The 27,361-nt window shown below is 40.4% G+C and overlaps 1 protein-coding gene across 2 annotated transcripts in view; it reads left to right on the forward strand.

The window, feature by feature from the left end:
* Positions 1-27,361, forward strand: part of Lims1 (LIM zinc finger domain containing 1) — a 101,942-nt gene that overhangs the window by 1,488 nt on the left and 73,093 nt on the right. The window contains exon 1 of one of the 2 annotated variants that reach the window (XM_051186710.1): positions 27,132-27,247. The exons of the other annotated variant lie outside the window; for it this stretch is intronic. The gene's annotated coding sequence lies outside the window, so the exon portion shown is untranslated. Of the gene's footprint in view, positions 1-27,131; positions 27,248-27,361 lie in introns of those variants that run through there. 2 annotated transcript variants of the gene reach the window in all.

Here is a 27,361-nt window from a genome sequence, read left to right on the forward strand (position 1 = left end):
GGGGTTACAAATTTGACCACCATGTATACTGCCCTGCCCCTGTCCTTTTTTTTTTGTTTGTTTGTTTGTTTTGTTTTTTTTGTTTTTGTTTTTGTTTTTTGAGCTTTTTTTTTCTTTTGCATTAAGTACATCCATCCTGGTATACTACCATAACCATGAGACATCTACAAAACAGAAACTCTTTTACATATTGATCAGTTCACCATTCCTTGTTCCCCCCAGCTCCTGGCAACTGCCATTCTCTTTGATGTTAACCTTTGAGTACCCGGGATAAGTGGAATTGCACAGTCGTCATTGCATGCTTCCATCTGCTGAGCAGTAGTATGGACGTGCAACATTTTGTTGCACTCTTCACCTGAAAGACGTTTGGGTGTTTGCATGTCTAAGAAATTAGAACTGAAGTCCCTACAGATGTTCATTTACAGGTTTTAGTGTGAACTTATGTTTTCCCTTTCTGTGAAATAAATACCTGAGAGCATGCACTTACCAGATTGTATAGTAATTGTATGTTTAACTTTTTAAGAAGCTGACAGATTTTTTTTTTTTCCCTCGAAGTGATTGTACTGTTTCATCAAGGACACTTAAAGGGGAACTTGACATTCTTATCCTGTCTGTAAGGAATTTGACGAAACTATCACCACCTTCCAAGTATTTCTTCTTTTTTTCCTTTTGTTATTTTTAATGATATATATGTGTGTGAGTTGGTGTGTGGGTGTGTGCATGTGAGTGCAGGTACCTACAGGAGCCAGAGGATCCCTCTGGGGCTGGAGTTAGAGGGGGTTGTGAGATGCCTGATGTAGGTGCTAGGAATCAAGCTTGGGTCTTCTGAAGAGTGGTATGCATTCTCAACCACTGAGCCATCTCTCTCCAACTCCCAAAGTATTTCTTGAATGTGTGTTGTAGTATGGACTTTCTATCCTTGAGGAGTTTTATTATGACTTAAGAACTAAGACTTGAAGAACAATTGTGGGTCGCCAGGTACCTGTAGGGCAGTGCCATATGAAGAGGGAAACTGCTATGACACTTAGTGTCTTTCTAAATTTGCAGTGTTCTATTCCTGCTTGTGAAGTAGGGAAATAGGTCATTTGGGGCATTTTTAAATGTAATTTTTAATTTTTTTAAGAGTTGTTTATTTTATGTATGAGTGCTCTATCTGCTTGTATTGTATACCTACACACCAGAAGAGGGTATTCAAACATACTACAGATGGTTGTGAGCCACCATGTGGAGAATTGAACTCAAGACCTCTGGAAGAGTAGCCAGTACTCTTAACCTCTGAGCCATCTCTCCAACTCTCTCTCTCTCTCTCTCTCTCTCTCTCTCTCTCTCTCTCTCTCTTTCTGTGTGTGTGTGTGTGTGTGTGTGTGTGTGTGTGTGTGTGTAGAGAGAGAGTCTCATAGCCTAGGCTAGCCTTGAACTTACTATGTAATAAAGGATGACTTTGACTTTGTCACCCTCTTGAATGCTTGAATTAAAGGCATGTATCACACACAGGTTTATGCAATGCTAGATGTCAAAGCCAGGGCTTTTCGAATGTAAGGCAAACACTGTACTGATCTGAGCTAATATTCTAGCACTGAACTTTAGCATTTGTACTCTTTCCCTCTGTGTGAGCCTCCTGCCTCATCTTCTTGGTAGTTCTTTATGTTGCTAAGTGTGGGTACTGGAAGTGAGCTTTCTTTCCTTGCTTGGGAGGGCTCAGAGCCTGTCCTTCAGGTAGAAAAACTCAGCGACCTCAGAAATCCATAATGGGAGAGCAGAGCTTAATTCTGCAAATATATTTCAATAATGTATACTTGTTCAGATAATCATTTAAATATGCCTCAGTACAGACCAAATTCCAAGGTAGGATCGCACTAAAATAACAGGAAAAAACATCAAACCACTTCTTGATTTTACAGTTCTTACAACTACTCTAAGCTATTGTATTCCTGAAACCTTAAACTATTTAAAGCAAGTATCACACAACTTGCTAAGCCTTCCCCAGTAATAGTGGTGAGGCTTGTTGTTGATTTTGTATGTGGGTGTTTTGTTTGCTGGTGTATACGTGGATCCAGTGAGTGCAATTCCTTCAGGGAGCACTAGGTCCTCTTGAACTGGAGTTTCAGAGGTTGTGAGTCACTATGTGGTTGCTAGAAATGGAACCTGTGTCCTCTGCAAGAGTAGCCATGCTCTTAACTGATAAACCATCTTTCCAGCCTCCAGCAGTAAGGGTTTTTATGCCCCTTCATCTTGATGTCATCTCATTTCCTTTATTTGACAGCATCAAATTATTTCCAAAGTGGAACTTGGTCTCTCTCTCTCTCTCTCTCTCTCTCTCTCTGTGTGTGTGTGTGTGTATGTGTGTGTGTGTGTGTGTGTGTGTGTGCACATGCATGGGAGGATGGGATATTTTTCCTGCTTAAGTACCTTTTGGAGCGTTGCTGAGTCTACTAACTTTTTTGTTATTTTAAGTATGTATAGGTGTTGTACCTGCATATATGTCTGTGCATCACATGTTGTAGTGCAGAAATGGGTGTTTTATTACAGTTGGTTGTGAGCATCCAGTACTGAGCCATCTCTCCAGCCCTAAGCCTGCAGACTTTTAGCAGATGATAGGACACAATAGCTAGAGCAAGCTCTGAGCAGTGAACTGAGTAGTGCCTTCTGTGATGGGTGGGGATTTGGTATTGGGAAGTAATGAGTGGCTGGCCTCTTAGTAGAAATGGAAAGTGCTAGTAAACAATTCAGATGCTGATATATGGGGGTGGAAAAGTGATCTAGGAAACTGTGTGTGAGATAGCAGGAGAACCGGGATCCTAGGCCACACAGGAGTCTTACTGGGATGTATGAAGGTTAGTAAGATAATGAGATATAGGACAAAAACCTGAGCTACCTCTGAGGAGGCCTTAGGAAATGTAGGACAGGAGAAATTTTTTTTTTCCTGCTGCTTTTTGTACTAGCTTGATTGGTTAAATGTATATAAGGGTATCATGACCTAGTATTTCCTGCAAAATCCAGAAGGGAGCCTTGGATCTCTTGGAACTGAAGATACATATAGTTATGAGCCTCCGTATGGGTGCTAGGAATTGAACCTAGGTCCTCTGGAAGAGTAGCCAGTGCTCTTAACTGCTAAGCCATCTCTCCAGCTCCTGTGGGTTGTTTTTTACACTTTTTAACATTTATTTTGTGTGTGTATGTATTAGGTTCCTCTCTGCTGTGATAAAACACCCTGACCAAAAGTAATTTAGGGAGAGAAGGGTTTAATTGGCTACTGGTTGCAGTCCATCATGAGGAGAAGCCAAGGCAGGAACCTGGAGGCAGGAACTACAGCAGAAACAATGGAGAAACACTGTTTACTGGCTTGCCCCTCCTGTCTTGTTCAGCTTGCTTTTTTTATACATTCCAGAACTGCCTACCCAGACATGGCACCACCCACACTAGGCTGGGTGCTAGGATATCAAGAAAATGCCCCACAGGCATGCCTTACAGGTCCATCTGATGATAGCATTTTCTCTACTGAGGCTTCCTCTTCTCAGGTGACTAGCTGTGTCAACTTGACAAAACAGTCAACACAATATCAATATGCATGGACATAGGCCTGCTATGGTACTAGAATGGAAGTCAAAGGATATTTTGTGGAAGTTGATTCCCCACCTTCCCTATGTGGGAATCAAACTCAGTTCACCAGGCTTGGCTGCAATCACCTTTGCCCACTGAGGCAAGTTGCCACTGTCTTCTTCCTCCTCTTCTCTTCCCTTGCCTTTATTCTTTTTCCCTTGCCTTATGCCTATTTTCCTTTTTCAAAGAGTAGGCTGGTCTGGTTTGTAGAGTCTCTATACCTAAGCCTCCTGAAACTCATTATCAGTTATCAGATAGCATGTTTTTAACCTTCCTTATTTATTTTCTCATGCTGACCTCAGATTTGCTGTGTAATGAGGAGGGCCTTGCACTCTTGGTCTTCCTGCCTCTACCAGGTCCCAGGTTAAAGATATGCACTATCATACTTGGCTTGTACAGTATTGGGATTGAACCCAGGACTCTGTAAATGCTAGGTGAGCACTGTATCAACTAAGATTTATCCCCAGCTACTACACTCTTTTATTTCTACCTTTACTCTAAACTGTCTTATGCCCTCCTTGGCTCTTCTGTTCACCAGTGCAACAGGGAGAAGCTATTATCTGAACCCTATTATAACCTAGTCCTCAAATGTGGTATTGGGGTGGGGAAGGTTATCTTAAGGGGAAAAAAAAAATACACACAACTAACCAACAACCTAACCCCATATATACTAATCTCATTTTTTAAAAAAGAAAGAAATCTAAAATCCAAGGCAGTAGGACTCCCCCAAGAACTACTAATCTTATGTACTTGGCTCCAGTGACAGTAAAATAAGTCAAATCCCATGCAAAGACTTACTGAGTGCAATGATAACTATGTTCAAAGAAAAAGAAGACAATAAGCAGGGTGGTGGTGGTGCACACCTTTAGTCCCAGCACTTAAGGCAGGGGCAGGTGAATCTCTTAAGTTCAAGTCAAGCCTGGTCTGCAGATCAAGTTCCAAGACATCCAGGATTATCAGGATTATACAGAGAAACTGTCTCAACTCAAAAAAAAAAAAAAAAAAAAAAAAAAAAGGAAGGAAGGAAGAACGAAAGCACTAGTAAACTCCTGGATTAATTCCTAGAAAGCCTCTTTAAAAAAAAAAAAAATACAAGAAATGAAACCAGACCTCAGTAAAGAGAAACAAGTACTGGGGAGTTGGGGGTTAAAGAAAACCAACCGAATATACTGGAATAGTATTCACTGGATTGAATAAAAGCTTTGTGGAAGCTTCAAGAATAAAATGGATCAGAGTGATGACTCCTCAGTGCTGAGATTACACATGGGAGCTACCATGCCCAATTACAAATTTTGAATAAAGTTTTTTCCCTCACTCCACAAAATAGTTAGGCTGTACCATACATGCACAGGGACCATAATGTAAACTTTGACTTGTGTGAAGTTGGCTGTGCTACTTCACAGGATGGTGGCCAGGAAGGACTTGGCACTTTATCACAAAAGTAGGATTATAAGGCATAGGTAGAATGTGAATGAGAGTGAGGATATTGTAGGCATAATTGTGTCTTGAGGGCAAAAGCCCAGCTCCAGCAGTCTTATAATTACCAATTAATCCCTTGATGAAAAGCAGAGAATGGTTTTACCCAATATTGGGAAGAGAAACAGATAAAGCCAAGTTCTTCTGTGGGATACAAGTATGACCTTTAGTTTAATAGAGTAAAGATGAGAACACTTTTAACTAAGCAGTCCTGGTCAAGAAATGGTCTGGTTAATCACTGTTTCAGTTCTCGTTCTGCCACGGTGTGCTGAAGAAAATTAGGGAATCTCTCTAGTTCAAGACGATCTCTTCAGCTCCAGGGCATATAGCCTCACCCATCATAGAATTGCTTGCTTATATTTGGAGAACGGTCTGTCTTGTGTGGCCCTGCTGGTCCTAGAATCCAAGGTAATATAAAGCTTTATGACACTTGACTTACCTTCCTACCTTAAGGGAGGATAAGATAGATGAGTTAGGTAGACAAGTTTTTTTTTTTCTTTTTAAACAACTTATTTATTTTATTTCATGTGTATTCATGTTATGCCTGTATGTATGTCTGTGTGAAGATGTCTGATTCCCCTGGAACTGTAGTTACAGGCAATTATGAACTGCCATATCAGTGCTAGGAATTGATCCCAAGTCCTCTGGAAGAACAGCCAGTGCTCTTAACCACTGAGTCTTCTCTCCATCCCTGACAAATAGTTCTTGATTGATATGGTTATGTAGGGTCAAGCAGGAGTCTGACCCACAATAAAGACAATAGATACAAATAGAGGCAGAGATGCCAGGCTTTCGTCCTGTTTGTTTGTTTGTTTGTTTGTTTGTTTGTTTGTTTTTGAGACAGGGTCTCTCTGTGTAGCTTTGGAACCTGACCTGGCCCTTGCTTTATAAATCAAACTGACCTTGAAATCATATAGATCTGCCTGCCTCTGCCTCCCTAAGTATTGGGAGGCCACCACTGACTGCCTTACCCCTGCTTTTTATCTGGTGATCTCAGGCAAGAAGTCAATGACTTAGCAAAAGCAACTTTTAAGTGTCTCTAGCACAGATTTGCTGAGGGCTCCAAAGGGCTGGGTACTTCCCTGGATAGCTACTCTTTCTGAAAAACAAGCAGAATCACACTTGGAAGAATGGGCCCTGCACCTTGCCTGGGCAGCACATTAGAGCTGACCCTGTTGGTGGTGGTTGGGGGGTGAGCCAGCCCTGAGGCCATGAGAGCAGGAAAACTGGCCCCACCCCTTGTTGCCCACTGCATTAAATGTGAGAGCCATGGCAGGGCTGGAGAGCTTGCTCTGGTGGTGAGGATGAAGGAAAGCTGTCGGGTTGACCAGCCCAGCTACCACCCAGACCCAGAACTGAACCAGGGCTATAAGGTAATCTACCCCATTTATGAATTACTGGAGCACATGAAGGGGTTGTGCAGATCCAAAGCTACAGAATCTCCATGAAACAGGGCAACAACAGTATATCTAGGAGGAGTCCCAGTGAGGGCCCAGTATTGATGGGGGGTAGGAGAAGCCAGAGGCCTCAAGTCAGACAAATGACTTGTTGCAGTGAACATGTAAAAATAAAGATGTATGGACTAAAGGTTTATTGTGTGACTCACTGTGTCAGACTATAGCAGCTTCCATGAGGAGATATACATACATACATACATACATACATACATACATATTTTATACTGTGTGACTTAACTGTCACACTACAGCTTCCATGATGAGATCTCTTTTATTGGGTCACACTATAGCTTTCATGATGAGACCTTTTTTTCTCCCTCTTTAAAATTTTATTTTATTGGAGGGTATTATAAGGGCAGAGGTCAGATAGGAAGGGACTGAGAGATGATGGGATCAGGATGCATGATGTGAAATCCATAAAAAAAACAATAAAAAGTTAAAAAAACAATGAAGCAGAGTCTCATACAAATGAATTGTGTTTAGCCTGTAATCAACTATAGGAGACTTTTGGCAATTTGATTTATATCTTCTATCTAGCTCAGGTTATTTTTACCTTGTTTCAAAACATTTAAAACATCAAACCTTTCTTTACCTCAGGCTTGGGTTAAATGCCTGTTGTTCTGATGCAAAGTTTTAGGAAAAAAATCAAATACTTATTCATTAGTTCAGTTTTTCTCATTCAAAGACTTTTGTGATGTTTTGTTTTGTTTTTCAAGACAGGGTTTCTCTGTATTATAGCTCTGGTTCTGCTGAAACTAGCTCCATAGACCAGGCTGGCCTCAAACTCAGAGACCTGCCTGCCTCTGCCTTCCAAGTGCTGGGATTAAAGTCATGTATCTCCATTGCCCAGCCAGAGAATTTTTTAAAGGAATGATGCTAGAATATCACAGCTGCAGGTCATTACCTGCATTAGGGTGTTTTGGTTCCTTTTGGAATAATATATAGTCTGACCTAGTGAAGAGTGTAGTCTTTCTTAGAATCTCCTATGACTCATATGACTTAGGACTCATATGAATGTCTACTGCATGAGCAATCAAGAATTCTAGTCTACTGGAAATGGAACACATGTTCCAACACTTAGGAGGCAGAAGCTGGCAGCCTGTCTACAATGATGAGTCTCAGGCCTCCAGAACTACATAGTTTTTTGTTTTGTTTTGTTTTCTACATACCTTTTTATCTTTCAGAGAAAAAAAAATTCTAGTGTAATTACTATTCTCTTTACAAAGTTTTTTGTTTGTTGTTGTTATTTTGTGTATATGGGTGTTGTGCCTTCTTGTACGTCTGTACCACATGCATTCCTTTTGTTTAAAGAGGCCAGAAGAGAGGTCCTCTGGTGCTAGAGTTACAAAAATGTTGTGAGCCACCATGTGTGTACAGGGAATTAATCTGGATACTCTGAAAGAGCAGCCAGTAGTCTGAGCCACCTCTCCAACTTAAGGTACTATTTGTTGTTCTTTTGATGCAACTAATGCCTATAAAACACAAACACGAGACTCAGCACCCACGTGGAGTTTATTGAGAGAGGGGAGAGAGAAAGAGGGGGTAGCTGGTGGCCAACCGAAAGCAGGAGAGAGAGAGCAGAGAGAGGAAACAGAGAGGGACCAGAGAGAGAGCAGAGAGAGAGCCAAGAGAGAGAAGCACTTGGCGCGCTTGCTTTAAAAGAGGCTTGCACATGCGTAACTGAGTCCTCTGGCCACCAGGTAAAGCTGATGTAGAGATGACAAGGCCATGAACGTCCTGCCCATCCTCGGGGCGGGGGTCAGCTGGCTGCTAGTTCCTAACACTATTCCTTTTAAATAGAGGTATTTCATGTTAAAATAGCAATAAAACATATATACTTTCAAGAACAGCCTTACTCCTTCCTCTCTCTCTTTCTCTCTTTCACACACACACACACAGAGAGAGAGAGAGTTAAAAATAAATAAAAATTGTTGACTTTCCAGTGTCCCTTTTGAGGCAGGTTTTGCCTTATTAGCTATAATCCTATGTACCTCAGGAACCACCCTTTAACTTCATTTAGATTCTTTAGCAGAGATTTGAGGTGTAAGGTCAGAATCCACCAACAGAATACATGACTGTTGTACAGATGCTTAAGATGCCCACATTGAACTCTTCAGGATGTCTTCCTCCCTTTCTGAGTACTTCTTTTTCCCTTAACTCTCATGCATAAAAATTGATCTTCAAGCTTCATCTCTGCTTCATACTTGCTTGTCCTGAAAAATCTTTTCTTTGGTGAAATATAGAATCCAGGCCTATAAATGATTAAAGGATGTCCTTAGGTAGCTCTGGGGTTTGTTCCTACCTCTGTTGTAAATATGTATTGGAAACGGTTTCTTTCCTCTTTTTAAAAATTAGTATAGGAAAGAAAAAGTTTAGTGACTCTGAAAAGTTGTGTTCATTATTAGTCCATTGTAGGTCACTGAAAATATTAGCACAAGAAAATATTGACATAGGTAAGAAGAATGGAAAAAAAAAAAAAGAAGAAGAAGAAATGTGCTTGAAGACTTCAGTTACTGGAGTGCCTAGCATGCCTGCATTCTAATGCCCCAGCATCACATAAGCAGTCTTGGGAGGTGGGTACAAACAGGATTAGAAGTTCAGTGTCATCCTCTTCTACATAATTTGAGGCCAGCCGGGTTAAAGAAGACTGTCTCAGACAACAACAAATAGCAAGTGCTAGAAAATTTTCAAATGTCTACAGGGTGCTAAGTGATCCTGTCTATCTGGGAGACCAGAAGTAGTGGTGTAACCCTGAGAGGTGGCTAAAGCTCATTTCCGGAACAGTGTCACTCATGTTTCTGGATTTGCTGTGGCTTCTTTCTTTGTTGGTTAATTCACATTGAGAGATTTTTGGACATTCATCAGATCTGTACAAAGAATAAAAACATGCAGATATCTGTTTAAATATCTTTATTTATGCTTTGTAGTAGTGTCTTTTGTATGTGTTATATATTAGGTTAAAGCTACCATATGTTATTATCTGGTAGTGGTATTTATCACAAAGGACATTTTGGTGATGTATAGAAAATAATGTTTAATTTACTACAGGGCTCTGTATTGAATTTAACAAAAGACAAAAAGTTTCAGGGATTCCTTATAATCCTGACCAGTCTGTGGCTTTTATTTTTACTCCACAATGCAGAGCTCTAATGGCTTTTGTCTGACTATTTTGTTGGAGTTTTTAATGTACGAGATCATATTACATATAATTTGATTTCTTCCATTCTCATCTGGATGCCTTTTTACTTTTTCTTGCCTCATTTCCCTGGCTAGCAACCTCAGGACTGTGGTGCTTTTAATAAAGAACAGTATCTAAGCTTGTCAATGATGGATGGCGCATGCCTTTAACCTCATCACTTGGGAGGCAGAGGCAGGCTGGTCTCAGTGAGTTTGAGGCCAGCCTGGTCTACTGAGTTCCAGGACAGCCTCCAAAGCTACCCAGAGAAACTTTGTATTGAAAAACCATAAACAAACAGAAAAAGAACAGCCTCCATAAGCTACATATTTGGAGGCTTACTCATTAGGGTGTGGATCTCCTTGAGAAAGATTAGGAGGCTTGGCCTTGTTGGAGTAAGTGGGTCGTTGCTATAGCTAATTCTGATTGGAAGAGACTGGAGTTTTGGTCAAACCCAGGCTTTGGGTTTTTTTGTTTGTTTGTTTTTTCTTTCAGCTTTTTTCTATTTGAGATAATTTTCCTTTACACATTTAAAGAAGATTATTGTTCCTAAAGTGTTAAATGTGATTGAAATGACACAGAGCTCTCTTGGCCACAATCTTGACTTATCTGTGTGCAGCAGAGCAGGCTCTGTTTATTTTGGATTCTTCTACTTCGGCCTGAGTAAGGTGATGAATGCCACACTCCCAGCACATGGGAGGCAGATGCAGGAGGTTGTCTGTGCATTTGAGGCTACATAGTGAGTTCCAGGCCAGTGAGGGCTAGACAGTGAGACCCTGTTTCAAAATAAACAAATGGAATTGGTGGGGCATGAGTCTTCATTTTAAATGGCACCTTTGTTAACCATAAGAGGGGGAAAAAAATTGAATGTTTTCAGAAGGACCTACAAAATAGAAAATATATGCTGTGTGCTGAGTACTTTTGTGTCAACTTGACACAAGCTAGAATCATCAGAGAGTAGGTAGCCTTAATTGAGATAATGTCTTCACAAGATTGTGCTGTAGACATTTTCTTAATTATCTATCAATGGGGAAGGCCCAGCCCATTGTGGGTGGTTCTATCCCTGGGTGGGTGGTCCTGGGTTCTATAAGAAATCAGGCTGAGCAAACAGTAGGGAACAGGCCAGTAAGCAGCATCCCTCCATGGCCTCTGCATCAGCTCCTGCCTCCAGGATCCTGTCCTGTTTGAGTTCTTGTCCTGCTTTTGTTTAGTGATGAGCAGTAATGTGGAATGCAAGCCAAACAAACCCTTTCCTCCCCAGGTTGCTTTAGTCATAGTGTTTCATCACAGCAAAAGTAATTCTAAGCGAATGAGGTACACTGTATCTAATCACTCCTTTATGTTAGTCACTTAGATGCAATGGTGAAAAGTTGAAGTTTGGTTTTCAAGGCTTTTACAATACTTTTTAAAGTGGAGTACCTACCATAGAAGGAAGTATACAAGTTTCTTTTGTCTCTGGCACTCTCCTGGCTATTGCCTGTTGTCCTGGTTGTAAACAGCAGCAAACAGTTTTCTGTAACATAAGTTAAGAAGGAACTCAGTGAAAAGCTGTAGGTTAGGTTAAGAAAAAGGAAAGACCAAGCCTCTTAGCCTCTTCAGATTGTCTCTCTTGAGACAACTCTGCCTGTGCGTCGTACTTTTAGTTGGCTTAAGATGCCCATATTGAGAGCAGAGCAGTCTGTCTGACCTTATTTGGACATGTGCTTATCCTTGGTCTCTGAAGTCAGGGTTTTCCTCCTTCTATTTATTAAATTTTCTCCTCTTTAATTTTTAATCCAGTGTTAGAGATTAAACCCAGAGGTCCTGTGACAGGGAGGGAAATAATACACCTCTGAACTATATCCCCAGCCCTCAGGGTTTCTCTATTTACTCTTACCTAAGGAGAAATGGGAAAATAGATTAGAAAAATAATAAATGCCCACTAACATGTTCATATTTTACCTAATTTGTGTAACTAATCCTTAAACTAGGCTCTGAGCATGGTATTTGGTGGTAAGATGTGTTTAACATGCATGAAACCTTAGATCCAATCCCAAGTATAATACACACACACACACACACACACACACACACACACACACTAGTTAAAGAAGCTCATACTCACTAGGATATACCCCATCTATCATAAAGAACTTTTTAAATGTTATTTGCCAGGTGATGATGGTGCACATCTTTAATTCCAGCACTCAGGAGTCAGAGGCAGGCAGATCTCTGAGTTCAAGGACAGCCTTGTCTACACAGTAAGTTTCAGGATAGCTAGGGCTACACAGAGAAAACAAACAAACAAAAAGTTGTTGTTATTGTGTATGTAGCATGTGTATGTGTACATTACATAGTTTAGGACAACTCTGTGGAGTTGGTTTTCTTTTTCTTACACTTTTAGTTGGGCTCCAGGGATCAAACTCAGGTTGCCAGACTTGTGCAGCAAGTGCTTTTACCCACTAAGCTTTTTCACTGGCCCCTATGTAGGTTTTAAGAGAGAAAATGAGAAGAGAGGCGTGGTAGTCATTTTCCATAATGCTGCCACTGAAGAAACTGAAACAGGGGGAATCATGAGTTCAAGGCCAGCCTGGCTTCTTAAAGAATTTCAAGGTGTCTTTCGTTACATAAAGAGACATGTCTTAGGGGTGGGGCACAGACAGACAGACACTGTAGTATGAAATTGGAAGAAAAGAATTTTGCAGTTAAATAGATCTATAGTAGAACTTCAAGGGAGTGGTCCATGTGAGGTTGAAAAAGAATATTTTAGTCTAAAAGAAACAGAATAATAAAACTGTTCAAGTTTATATGATAAAAATTAGCTAGGTAAGGTGGTATATAACCACAATTCAGGCACTTGGAAGAACAAAGAGGAAGGATTGTAAATTGGAGATCAACTTGAGCCACTCAGCAAGTTCCTTTTCTGAACAAAAAGAGAAAGAAACAGACTGAGAGACTGGGGTCAGGATATCAGGTCCTCATACAAGATGTTTCCAAGCCACCTCACTATGGGAGATGAATGTAGTGCTGATGAAACTTACTCCATTGTAGTTTAACTGTAAATACCAAACTATTTCTTCATGCTTAAGAGATGTAGAGATAGGTTGAGGTAGAATGAAGACTCTTCATATGAAACCTCTGTGTCATGGTCATATCTAATAACTAAGCCAGGGTGGATCTAGACAGATCTCAGCATCAGAAATCACTGCTAGAGTCTGTAAGCTGTTAAAGAGAGTCCCATAAAGAATTAGAATTTATATGTATGAGGCCATCCTTGTGAGAAAACAAGCTGTACCTCTGTGGACATCCTTCCCCTAGAACAATTGGTAAGGACCATTTTCTTGTCAGCCCCATTCAAGGCAGGAATGTCCTTCTGGTTGATATAATTATACTCTTCTGAGACAGTTCTCCCACCCACTCCCACCTGGCTTTCTTGGCATTTAAAGACAGGGTTTTATCGCGGTTAAATAAGGATCAGGATAAACAAATAGGCCGAATAGATGTTTATTCAGGGAGAAATAACTTAACAACCTAGACAGATGAACACCAGGAAATTTAACCCGATCCTCTCCTGTCACGCCAGAAAGAGAGCGCCCTTCCTGGCCCCCTCCGACCTCCTTCCACCGGTCACTCTGCCCATGGCTCCACCCCCAATGGGCGTGGTCAGTGCCACAGAACTATCTCACTACAGGGTTTCTCTGTGTTGCCCTGCTCTCCTGGAACTCATTCTGTAGACCAAACTGTCCTCTAACTCAGAAATCTGTCAACCTCTACCTTCTGGGTAGAGTGCTGGAATTTTAATGTGTGCACCACCACCGCCACCCAGTTTGGTGCTCTTAAATAATTGTTGCTATGTGGTTGCTGCAAATGGCCAGTGGCTACTGCTATGTAAAATTACAGAGCCAACTGAGGAGATGGCGCACACTTGGCAGGAGCTAAAGGGAGTCATGATAATGGAGCCTTTGTTAGAAGCTCCAGCAGGGTACAGTTTCTCTGAGGCCCAGGCTCAGGTCACAGAATCTTAAGTGGCTGCTTTAGGAGACAGCCCTGTTCTCTTCTGTTAGAGATGATGACAACAGACATTGAAGGAAGTTTGGGGCATTCTTGCTGTTTGGGAAGGATTCTTTACTTTGCAGACAATCCTGGTAAACTTCATAAACTGCTGAGGAATATGAGATTCCAAGTGTGGGGTGGCTTCTACAGAATATACCACAGCTACTGCTGTGGACTCTGATAGACTTGATAGTATGTGGAAGAGTCATGGGCCATTTGATTCTCACGTTGAATGTATACAATTCATTAGCTTTACAGTAATCTCTGGACTATAGGCAACCCTAAGATTGCTCAGCCTCCAGCTAGAGAATCTTGAACACTGGGGAACATTGGGATTTCTTTCATTAGATTCTTGTTCTGTATCATGTTATTTAATTTCCACCGATTTTGTAGAAAACCCAAGCTATTGCCATCTTCCTTTTTTCAGATGAACCAATTGAAAGCAGAACATCCTTGTCTCCTAGGCTGGCTAGTGAGAGACAAGGATCCTGACATTTAGGATCCCATGTGTTTCTGTGGCATTAACTCTCAGAAGTATGTTTAATAATGGAAGCAAAATATTTAAACTTCTGATGACACATAGTGTCACATGCCGTTAATCCCAGCTCTTGGAGAGCAGAGGCAGACAGATTTCTGAGTTCATAGTCAGCCTAGTCTACAGAGTATATCCTAGGATAGCCAGGCTGCATATTGAGAACTTGTTTTGAAATAAAATAAGATAAATAAAATTAAAACCTGCTTATTCTGAAACCAAGCAAACTGCCAGATGTTTTACCAAGCTTTATTGGGCTACTGAGGTTCAGGAGAGGTTAGGCAGCTCTTGGGGGACAGCTTTTCTCTGGTGTGCCCTTTTGCTACTTGTAGAGACTTCCTTGCTATTATAGATAAAGCTCAAAATTTTCAACATTAATTATTCTGCTTTGTGTGTAAAAAGCGCTGTAGTTGCTGTATATCTCAATAATTTTTTTGCCAATGTTATTCTATGTCTGTGTAGGTGCAGCTAAAGGATTATGCTGCTTGTGACATCCAGAGCCCCTCTGGTCGATAGCCTGACTAGATACACAATGTGATGGTTTTAGGAAGCTGCCAGACTGTGCTAACCCATGGAACTAAATTGGGTCTTATTTTGTTTTGTTTTTAGAGACTGGATTTCTGGAACTCACTGCATAGAGCAGGCTGGCCTTGAACTTACAGAGCGCTACCTGCCTCTGACTCCCAAGTGCTGGAATTAAAGTGCTATGCCACCATTGCCCAACTACAGAAATTCTCTTAAGGTGATTGAAGTAGTCCTTGATTACCACTCCTAAGATTGGATGAGCAGCAGCTAAATATCCTGTAGAAAATTATTATTTGGCATAGCTTACAGGCTCTTAGATGTCAGCTTTAATTCAGTTTGTGAAGTCCTCTTTAGAAATCTATAAAGGTAGATAACCAAAATAATCTTTGTCTATGTTTGGAATTAATAATTTGGAGAATGTGGGAATTGGTCCCTGAGTATTTTGTCTTCAGCAATGTTAAAACACACTTAAAAATATTTCTACAATGTGTTGTTCTAGAACACTTTATAATTCATAAAATAAAAAATTTTTAAAAAGGGTTTTGTGTACTGTGTATATTTGTGTAGAGGACATAGTTAAAACTTATATTCTGCACCCTGCGTCACTGGCCTAGGGCTCGCTAAGTAGCCTAGGCTGTCTAGTCAGTGAACCCAGGACTCCCTCTGTCTCTGTTTTCCATAAGTGTGTGCCACCATATTAGGCCTTTTTTTATGTGGGTTCTGGGTATCAAAGCTAGGTTTTTATGTTTATACAGTGAGATTTATTGACTGCATCATCTCCCCATATCTTATTACTGTTCTGTCACTGTAAAGAGATGCCATGACCAGGGCAACTTATTTTAAAAAGCACTTAATTGGTGGCTTGCTTACAGTTTCAGAGGATGAGTCCTTTACCATCATGGGGAGAATGGCAGCAGAAGGTAGGCATGCTGCTGGAGCAGTAGCTCAGAGCTTACTTATATTCAGCAGAGAGAAAAAGAGACTGGGTCTGGCATGGACCACCCTCAATACTACACCCCCAACAAAGCCACAACTACTAACCCTTCCTCAACAATTCACCAACTAGGAACCAAACATTGCTACAAAAGTTTCTTTTCACTGGTTTCTTAGTCTGAGTTTATTTTAGTTGTCTAAGATAGGCAATTACTTAGATCCTATAAGGAGTTATACAGTGCTGAGTGTGGTGACACTCTGTATTGCTTTGGAGCCTGCCCTGAAACCAGCTCTATAGACCAGGCTAGCCTCAAACTCAGAGATCCACCTGCCTCCACCTCCCGAGTGTTGGGACTAAAGACATGTGCCATCAATACCTAGCTTAGATCTTTCATAATTATGAAATGAACATGAGCATAAATTAACTTTATGTGACATTCTGTTTTTTTCTTTTGCCAAGAGAACAAAACTTTATTGATCTTTAATGTGCCAAACAAAAATTGCTAACTGAACATTAGGATAAAAAAATGACTTTAGACATTAGGATTAAAAGGTGACCCTGGGGGTTGGGTTGGAGAGGTGGTTCAGTCTAACAGGACCCTGGTTCAATTTCTGCCCCCACATCCAGATGAGATGCTGGATGGTACATGCTCATGCTACGGACACCATAAACTAACAACTCACATGTTTAACTCTGGCTGAGACTGACCAGGACCAGGTCTCAGGAGTTGTCACTCAAACCCCAATTCTGGAATTCCCACTGTAGCTGGAACTGGCATTAACTGTCCCTCACCTAATGTCTGGACAGTGAGTGAACACTCAGGTCTAGAAAAAGAACTGAAGACAGGGACAGGAATCTGGGAGTCATGCTCCCAGGAGCTTATGTGACATTCTTTATGTTCAAAACTTCTTCTTTTCTTCACATTTGAAAGCATGCAGCATGTCTTCCATCTTCAACTGACACTTGTGTGAGATTAGACACATTCCTGATTACTGTGGAATCTGGAGTCTCTATTTTTAATTGAAAATTATATTTTTGTACAATGTATTCTGAGTATGGCTTTCCCTTGCCCAACTCCACACCTTCTTTCTCACTTTAGAGAACAGGCAGACAAACCAAAATAAAACACAATGTACAGGAAACAATACCATATAAACAAAACCTGTAAAAACACAAAACTAGAAGCTATAATATAATAAGCAAAAGATTGGGGGGGGTGATACTCAAACAAAGCAATGAAACAGAAAGTCTACAAAAATACTATTGAGTTCATTTTGTATTGTCTGTCTACTACCAGGCATGGGTCTTACTCTTAAGTGTGGTTAATATCAGGGGTGTGAGGAGGTACCTTGGTCCTGCTTCAACTAGATGATGGAATAGACTCAGTAGACTTCCTAGGGGAGCAGATGGGAGGAGAGGAGGGAGGGGAAACTGGGATTGGATTGTAAAATAGAAATTAAAAAAAAAAATGTTTCTGTTCCTTTAAAAAAAAAGAAATGTGGTTAATATACCCAATGTGGAGTCTCTTCAATATACATTTGTAGGAAGTTTGTGGGTATCTGCCTATATATGGTAGTATGTATTATTGAAAATGTTCTTATTGAAAAGTACACTTTGTTAGTGGCAAATGTGATTCTCCTAAACACAGACAGACATGTTACTGCTTCATGGTTTTTGACACCACTGTAAGATTCTTAATTACATATGCAAATTGTCTGAAAATTGTCTTGAAATTGTCAAATAACATTGCAACCCCTGAGAAGTGTTAAGACACTGAGCATGTTACTTATTATGAGTGACTATGGTGGCACTGTCTTAGTGCCATTTACTGAAAATGGCACCATGTTTCCTACCTACCATACTTGCAGAAGCAGCAGGTGCTTTTTTCTTTTATTTTCTACATTTAGGTGTATGAGTGTTTTGTCTGTATGTGTATGCTTAGTGCCCTTGCAGGCCAGAAGAGGGAATTGGCTCTCCTGGAACTGGAGTTATAGATGGTTGTAAACTGCTATGCTGGAGCTGGGAACTGAACAGAGGTCCTCTGCAAGAATAAGTGTTCTTGCCAGGCATTGGTGGTGCATGTCTTTAATCCCAGCACTTGGGAGGCAGAGGATCTCTGAATTCGAGGCCAGCCTGGTCTGCAGAGCTAGCTTGTTCCAGGACAGGCTCCAAAGCAATACAGAGAAACCCTATTTCAAAAAACAAACAAACAAACAAAAAATCCCAAAACAACAACAACAACAAAGAATAAGTGATGTTAACCATTGAGCCATTTCTTCAGCCAATAGGTGCTTTTTTCAAGACACCTTTCTCCTTCTTGAGCAGTTTGATTCAGCAACTTATTTCTTATAGCTATGCTTTATTCATCTATGTATGCTGTGCCTTGTACCTAATAATAGATATATGTATTCATTGTCTACATATTTGCTAAAATGAAAAATGGAAGTTTTCAATTTACTAATGTTTGTCATTTACACCTGATCTTTAAGGTAGAAACTGGGTAATGATAAAGCAACAGTTCTACTTACTTAAAGATTAGTTTTTACTAAATGTGTTTACTAAGTTATATTCTTTGTGTGTGTACATTTCACTTCTGAGATCAAAAGCAGAACCTCATGTATGTTAGACAAGTAACAGAAACATCTCATTTGAATTTTCATCTTTATGATTTCGTTTAGCATTTCCATGGCATCATGATTTAGTATGGATGCTAATGCTGAAAAACTTTGACTGAACCAAGTTATAGCTAGTAAGTGGTATACCCAAGACTAATTTTACTGTCAGTATTCTGTTATGACTGCCTAATATGCAGTGTGTATGAACTGACTTACTGGTCAGCAGTTGTGGTTCTTAGTTTTTCAGTTATTAAATGTGCTTAAAAGTATTTTTCATCAGTGCATATGATTTGCAATGTAAAAGGGTACAAGGCTTAAAGTGTACAGGTTAGTGATTTTTTATATGAATTTTGAATACATAGAGAAATATTTTTGAGTATGATTAATATTAAACTATAGCCAGTATCATATATCTAGAACCTCCCAAATCCAAACTTATTTATTATTTGTATGTATGCATGTGGTATTGGAAGGAGGTGTTGTGTGTGTGTGTATATGAATACCTTGTTTTTTGAAACAAGGTCTTTCGTGGATTCTGGGGGTTTGCCCATTAGTCTAGACTGACTAGCCAGCAAGCAGTGGAGATCTACTAGTCTGTGCCTCCCCTGTGCTGGGATTATACGCATAGACTTTCATGCCCATCTTTGTATGTGGATGCAAGTGATCAAACTCAAGTCCTCGTGCTTATATAGCTACCATTTTTCCTATTAGGTTAACTCCCCAACTTCTTTTGTATTTAATTTGAAACAGCTCAGCCTGGATCTTGGTATTTATACCAGGCTGGCTTTGAACTTGATCTTTGCTGTTCTAAGTGCTGTGGTGGTACATATTTATTTTTAAACTTTTGTTAAACTTCTGTGAATACTACTTTTGATGAAGTGGTTTCTAATTTTGTTAGTTGCTTTGAGACATGTTCTCCAAGAACTTACTGTCTGCCAGGCATGAGTGCAGGTTTAGCAATTTATACTAGGGGCTAGATTAATGAGGAATCATGCAAATTCCTATGGGGATATTAGTGTCCAGGCTGAGAGGCCCTGGGAATCTATAGAGGAAGTAACATCTAGACTGAGTCCTCTGAGTGAGTAGGAATTATTCAGAGGCAGCATTTAGGGAGGAAGCGCTGAAGGCAGGGGGCCAAGAGAGAAGGGAAAGCAGGATGTGAACATCAGCACAGCTGCTTTGGTGCTACCCTGGGGCCTGGGAATCTGGGAGAGGGAGCCTGGGAAGTACTGGAGTGGGACAGTTTTTTCTAGTCTTTAAGCTTCCTCATTACAGATAACAGAAACCTATTGCAAGCATAAGCTAAAGAGGAATTTTTTTGGAAAGTAATGAGTTGGCTCCTAGAATTAAAGAAAGGTCTGAATACCAAGTCTTTGTAACGAGCAAATAAGACAACCAAGGTCTTTCTCAAGTTCTTGTGGAATTTTTTTGCAGAGCTATATCCTTAGTTAACTTGTTCTAACTGCAGATAGTCTTCTTTTCCGCTTAAATATTCAATGTTTGAGAAATAGTCTGATTAGTTAGGTTACACTTGGGACTGGAAAGATGGCTCAGTGGTCAAGAGCACTGACTGCTCTTCCAGAGGACCCAGGTTCAATTTCCAGCACCCACATGGCAGCTCACAACTGCTTGTAACTCCAGTTTCAGGGGATCTGAAACCCATGGAAAACACCAACATATGTAAAATTAATCATAAAACAACAGGCAGTAGTGGTGCACGCCTTTAAGCCTTTAATTCCTGTAGTTGGCAGTATCTGTCCCACCTCTCTTCCTCCCCCTGCCCCTCATGGCCCAGTCTATCCTCCTGGTCATGTTCAATCTGCTCTGGACTCTTCCAGATGTTTGTGGCTGAATTTTCCCTCATATCTATAATAAACTCAACTATACCTTAGAATGATCATGTCCTCATTTTCATTTGACTCTTTGCCAGCCTTGTCTCTCTTGTGTCATGCCTGTGAGCTACTGTAGCTTCCCACTCTACTCTCCTGGGAATTTATTTACAAGCTGCTATTTTCTTGCCACATTGAGAAGGTTCAGATCCAAGTAGGTATTGCCACCTAATTAGACTCAGAGCCTCCAGAACTAGCAGCATAAAGGACCAAGTTCTGCTATTCAGGGTTCTTAGGTTTTATGGTTGTCAAAAAACTTCCCTATGATGATACTTTTTTTGGAAATAATTGAATCTGAGTTTGAGACTTTGTAAATGTAACAAAACAAACTAAAAATTATAAAGAAAATAAAAGTTCATTTATAAAGGAAGATGCTATCTTATTAGTATGCAGATTAAACAAATGCCTGTTTAACCCATCCCCATATTCACTTCTTATTTGGTGCTCTAACTTCCTGGGAACACTCTTCCTTTAGTTTTTCAGTGGAGCTGGAAAACTCCAGAAGAGTCAGAACAATCTCTGCTCTTATAGGAACTTCATGGGAGAGCAAAGAACTTCTCTTTTAGAATAGGGATTTTCCACTTATTATCTCAGAAAAGCCCTTGAGACCTCTTTTCTCTTTTGGAATGAGAAGTACTTTTCTGTGAAGCATATGGTCTCTTCACCTGTTTTCTGAGCTTAGTTAAATAAAGCTTATCTTCTCCATCAGTTATGTCTTGTGGTCTACAGCAAAACAAAGCAGAATGTAGGATCTTAAGCACAAATTGGGGATGTCCTTGATTCAAAAGTTAAGTTGTAGTTTGAATGTTTTGAGTATGCCTAATAGTAATTATCTTGTTGAATAAGTTAATTCAGAGCCTGACTAGTGATTCCTTCAGTGCCTTTGCCATTAGGTAGCTTTAATGAACTTACAAATCCTCCAGTCTCTGTAGTGGTATCAGAAAGAGACTACCACTCCAAAAAGTGTCTGGACAAGGCAGACTTTGCTCTTGATCAAGAGAGTGCCTTAGGAATACACCAAGACAGTAAAAGCTGTTTTATTTGGTGGGGAGGACTAAAACAGTTGCATAAAAATCTTACAAAGTGGGAGAAATAAAAATATTTTAATTCCTTGTCTTAAACACAAGTTTTATAGTATCTGATAGAAAAAAGTCATATTTGATATTTCTTACAGCAGGACCAGAACTGTTTCTTAAGGAAAAGGTAGGAACTTGTAGTAGGACTTTTGAATACCATAACCATTAAGTAGGCTAGGGCCAGAGGTGCTAAATATCATGACAAGGGCTTTTGGTTTGGTTAAAAACAAAAAAGCAGATAAAAAGGAAAAGAAAGAAGCCATATCATTATCTGAGCGTAGAACCTAACTGAAATCAAAAAGTGTTCTATTTTACAATTTCAGCAAAACAACTTTACCCCAAAATGTCGTGAAATTGTAAATCGACTGAATGAACTTTGTTTGAAACTTTATACTTTTACCTTTTGTTTAGAGAGAGAGTGGGGGGGGGCACATGTGTGCCACAGCAAGCATTGTTGTCAGAGAACAGTTTTAAATTGAGTCCTTCTTTCTGTGGGTTTTGAGGGTCAAATTCAGGTTGTCATGCTTGTAGAACAAGCACTTTTTCCCAATGAGGCATCTCCCCAAGTGCTCCCCCTTCTTATATTTCCTTGTATTTATAGTTGATGTCTCTCCCTCCTTTTATTAATTTTGTACTGGGGATACAACTTAGGGCCTTGTGTGTGCTAAGCACACAGTCTACCACTTGGCCAATATTTAGCCTCATTTTTTTTTTTTAATCTTATTTAGAAAATCAAGTCTTTTAAGATAGTGGTTAGGATATATTGATAGGATTTTGTTTTGTTTTGTTTACTTGAGGATTAATGAACTTGTTATGGGAAGCCCACCAGAGGAGACCACTCAGACATAGTTTATAGCCAATTGAAAGTCTATTCCAACCAGTTGAGACTACACTCAGGTGTTTGGAACCCAGGTGTAGTGTGAGCATTTAGAGCAACAGACCTATAAAGGCTACCATGCCCTGGTATCTCTGTTAGCTGCTGGGGACATGGGGGTGGGGTTTGCACGAGCAAGCAGTTTAACAGATGCTAAGATAAGCAGTTAGCTGGAGGGGGAGGTTTTGCACAAACAAGCAGCTTAACAAGCTAGGATAAATTAACTGGGGCATTTTGATCTCCTGTTCCTAGAATAGAGTTGGATAATTTTCCATGGGGCTTCCTATCAAGGAGGTCTAATCCTAGTTAAACCTGAAATGACCTCAGCAGGAATACAAGAGGAAGGAACCTCTGCACTGCCTTGCCCTATCACAAACTAAATTAGCATTTCTCAGGTGGAATAGGGCAGAAAACCAGGAAAGTGTTCATATGATACAGGGACAATTAAGACAACGATGTTGGATTGTAAGGATGAGAATCTAAGACTAGGGTACATCTATTCTAGGGATGCCCCTCAAGTGGTAGGGTGTTTAACTTTAGGAGAGTGATACCAGGTTGCTTAGAAAGATCATTCAAGGCTGGAGAGATGGCTCTGAGATTAAGTAAGAAAGAGGTCAATAATGGCTGAATCTGTTGGGTTTAATCAAGGGGACAGTTCTAGAGGTGGGGAATACATTTGTGAAGCTGTGGCAACAGAATGAGTGATGATGAAGGTTAGACCATGGCAGGAATTCAGTGGGAGTAACAGAGGGACAAGTCTGAGAGCTATTTAGAATTAAATTTAACAGCAGCAGACAATGTGATGACAAGAAGCCATGGGCCATTGGGAGATTTAGAATTGGATTTAAAATAATGAGGAGATGAATGGTTTATCCTAAAAAAAGAGGACCTTGATTTACTTTTTAGGAGACATGAGTTGTTTGGATCACATAGTAGTTTGAATGGCTCCTGTAGGCTCTCGTATTTGAATTCTTGGTCCCAGTTGGTGTAACTGTGAATGTCTATGAATAGGAGAAAGCCAGTCATCACAGAAAAAGAGAATTTCAAGGCTTTTGTCACTCTTTTTACATGGGTCCGGCCAGTGCCTGTCCCTTTAGCATCTAAGCAAAGAGGACCAAGGATGCTACAGAGCAAGTGCTGAAAAGAAAAAGTAATGTACTGATGAAATAATGCAAATAAATAAACAAACAAACAAACAACACCTGTGATTTGCAAGTCCCTTGCCCAAGGACTTATAGTTCCTAAAAATGCTGGAGGCTATTGTTTATGGGAGACAAGCCACATGTTTTCACTCCCCTGAACAAGTTTGATCCATCTTCACTGGATGTGCTTTATCATATGTGGGAGAGTTTCATGAGCAGGAAATATGTCAGGATATATACTTGCCCCTGATTGGATATAGACTGGAAGTATGTCAGAAAGTATGGTTTATGCTTGCCCCTGATTTGGCCTGACAGGAAATGCAATGAATTGTGGGTTTTCCTTCTTAAGCTCTTGCAAAACTTGATTTGGGCCATCTTGCAAAACTTGATTTGGGCCATGTTTTCTGGGGAACCAGTGATGGACATAGCCAATATTTAATTAAAGCCTGCTTCAAATTTTGCTTTAAACTATAGTGGTGATCTTATTCTCAATCGGTAGGACTAATAGTGGTTGCATCAAGTTTTCCTCCTTCCTGAAGTTTTCTGTTAAGGCTGTCCTGACAGATACACCTTTCTAGGATGACCACTTAAGGCCAAGCATGATTATCTGTAGCCTTGTAAGAATTCCATTTTATAGGCGAGGCACTCTGTCAGCCTGCCTGCCTGCTGCCACACTCCCTGCTGTGGTGGTAATACTCAGAATTATAAGCCCCGAATTAAATGCTTTCTCTTCTAAGCTGCCTTGGTCATGGTGTCTTTTCACGGTAGTAGAAAAGTAAGACAGAGGCCTACATAAAAGCATCTGGCAGAACTATTTGATTGTGAAATTCAGTAAGGTCTAACTGGTGTTAATGTGGAAGCATTTTTGTTATTGTTTTATTTGATATGTATGTGCTCTGTTGAATTTATGCCAGAAGAGGGTATCAGATCCCACCAAAGATGGTTGTAAACCACCATGTGATTGCTGGGAATTGAACTTGGGACCCCTAGAAGAGCAGCCAGTACTCTTAACCACTGAGCCATTTCTTCAGCTTTTGTTTTGTTTGTTTTGAGATGGGGATTCTCTATTAATGCAGTTCTAGCTGCCCTGGAACTCCCTATGTAGATCAGTCTGGCCACTAGCTCAAGAGATCTATCTGCCTGTCTCTGCTTCTTGGGTGCTGGGATTAAAGGTGTGTGCCACCAGGACCAGCTCTGGTGGAAGTACTTGATCCAGGAAAAATGCTGATGTCATTAGAGAGAATGTACCTGAAGAGATGGGCAGGGATGCAAGTTAAGGATCTGGGCAGTAGTCTTATGTAAAGGCAAGCAAGTAAGAGGGAGGTACTCATATGATGGTCTGGAAACTAACAGAGTGGGAATTTCTAGGAAAGCCGCATTTAAAACCATCAAATGAGACCAGGCAGAGTGGTCTATGCCTTTAATCCAAGCATTTGGGAAGCAGAAGCAGGAGGTTCTCTATAAAATTTAAGACCAGCCTGCTCTGTGCTGAGTTCCAGACCATCTAAAGTTACACAATGAGACCCTCTCTCAAAACAAAGTAAAGTGTAGTTGAGCATGGTGGTGCACACTTGCAGTGGTAGTAGGTGGGAGGCTGGAAGATCCCAAGTATGAGTCCCGCCTGGGTTGTATAACAATAACCTGTTTTAACACCATACTTGAAAAAGAAATGAGGGGGAAAGGGATGGGGGCCAGGGGCAGGAGAAGAAGAAAAAGAGTGAGAAGGGCAGAGACCAACTGGCCCAGAGAAAATCAAATGTAAGATGCAGACCAAACACTGTGTTGAATGTGGCCTTCTTGATAGCTTAGGTTTTTATTTTTTGAGACAAGGTCACTATATAGTTCAGATTGTAGACCTCTTGCCTTGTTTCTTCTCAGTCTTCCGATTACAAGAATACACTAACATTCCTAGGTAGATGTGCCCTAGCGACCAGAGTACCGAGCTTGTGGGAGGGTGTCGGGATTGAAGCACTTAACAGATTATCACTCGAAGTGAAGAAAAAACTGCTGCCATTTATTAGAGAGAGTAATGGGCTTATATACTCAAGCCAGGGAATGGGCTAAGCATAGGAGGAAGTCATGCACCACCCACACCTGGGGTCAAGGTGTGGGCACTGTGTACAGGGAAGTTCTGAAAACAATCTTGTTTGCTCAACCTTAAGAGAATGGAAGTTCTACAGCTGGGTGGGGAGGAAGAGAGCTGTAAGGGACAAGTACTTAAATTTCTCAACATAGATGTGATTTTTAAGGTAAGACTGTGTACTTAATGAAAGATGTGCTATGAGAAGTGGATGATGTTGATGATGATAAGATCCTCAAAGATGGTGAAGTAGTCCTGAGTGGGAATTGCACTTAACTTCCAGATGAAGACTAACAGAACCTGCCCAAGATTAGAAAAGTGAAGAACAATGCCAGTCTTTTCAGTGTGCTTATGGTGTGGAGCACTACCCAGCTGTAAGATTAATTACATAGAAGTAGGCTCCAGCTGAGATGATAAACGAAGTGGGAGGCCCAAAGGAAGGAAGGTCTTCCTGTTATAAGAGCAAGTAGTAGAAATAAGACAAGAAATAGGGATGTAGAGGGCAGACATTCACATCTTTTGTTGATTTGTTGACAGAAGGCTTTTTCTGTGTTTTTAAATCTCTGAGAATTTTGCTAATGATAAAGAAGATAATAACACCTGTGGTGAGAGACATAGAGGCTGAGGAGATCTGGTGATGGTGGGGTGCTGTACTTCTTCCCAGCAAATAGGCTTTTTACTTCTCACTTTCTTCTGCCCTCAGTAGTCAACATTTATAATTGGGTTTTACACCATGAAAATGAAACCTGTTAATGTGTCTCCTTAGGAATACTGACAGAGCCCAGAGCTCTGAAACTTACTTTGTCTAAGCTTGTCTGATGTGACTCCTACCACTCCAAGCACTGTGCTCTTTCTTGCAGGATGGACAGTCCTCCACATGTCTGTCTTTTTGCTTCTTGCCAGCCCTAAAGACTGCTGGCATCCATTGTAAAAATGACTCATTTATAATAAAGGCTAGAGAGCTTTCTTCTTATAGTCCCAGTTTGTCAGGACATTAATGAAAGAGAAAGGAAGGCTGTATTTCTCCTTTTTTCCCTCAGCTTCAACAAAAGATCCCCATTATTCTTCACTGGAAAACATCATGGAGTCTCAAGGGATAACTTAGCCAGACTTGTGAGTCCTGAGCACTCTAGCCTGCTCCTCCTCTTGTTGTATTTGTCTCGGGTATCTGTAGAAAAAAAAAAAACTGTTTGCATTGTTGAGCCTGCCAGTGCCCAGCATCCAAGCCTCTATGCTATAGGTGGACTGATGGAGTTGTCATGAGCATTCAGCTCCTGTGCTGGGTAGTTCTGGCCACTTTTTTGAAATGGTTGCCTTTACATTACAAATGCTTTTAGTAAGTTTGTGGGTAAATGTTAACTTTGTAAGTATATGAGACAGCTCAGCAGGATATGAGTTAGGACATTTAGGGTGTTGTCTTATTGCTTCAGCACTGTGGAGCTTTTGAGTAACACACTGTGTTAACATGATTTGACTGAATACAGGCCAAAAAAAGCCTCAACTTGTTTCATTGGCTTAAATATAGTTCAAAGCAGTAGACAGAGTTTGGACGAGGAAGTAACTATACAATAAAGGAAGTAAGAGCCTTTAAAGATAATTTGCTCTCATATATATGCAAGGCACTGCCCAAGTCCTGATAAATGAATTGAAATAAGTAGAAATACTAGAATAGAGATCCTCTATTCTAAACTAGGAGAGAAAGTGGTGATCCTGCACTTGAAAACCTCCACGCCTCTTCTGACATTGCAGAGGTGGTTTGTGTGAGTAAAGTGACTGGAGTAAAGGAGTCAAGACTGGACAGAAGAAAAGGACCTGACACCACAAACTAGCACCATATCGGGTATTGTTAACAGTTCTACAGTTGTTTTATGTCTAACCCATCTTTCTTGGTTATTCAAAGGCAAATATGAAAAATACTTGTTTTCAGGGTACTGTTACATTTCTGCAATTATTT

This window comes from Phodopus roborovskii, unplaced genomic scaffold, assembly GCF_943737965.1.
Source record: "Phodopus roborovskii unplaced genomic scaffold, PHOROB, whole genome shotgun sequence".
NCBI lineage: Eukaryota > Metazoa > Chordata > Mammalia > Rodentia > Cricetidae > Phodopus > Phodopus roborovskii.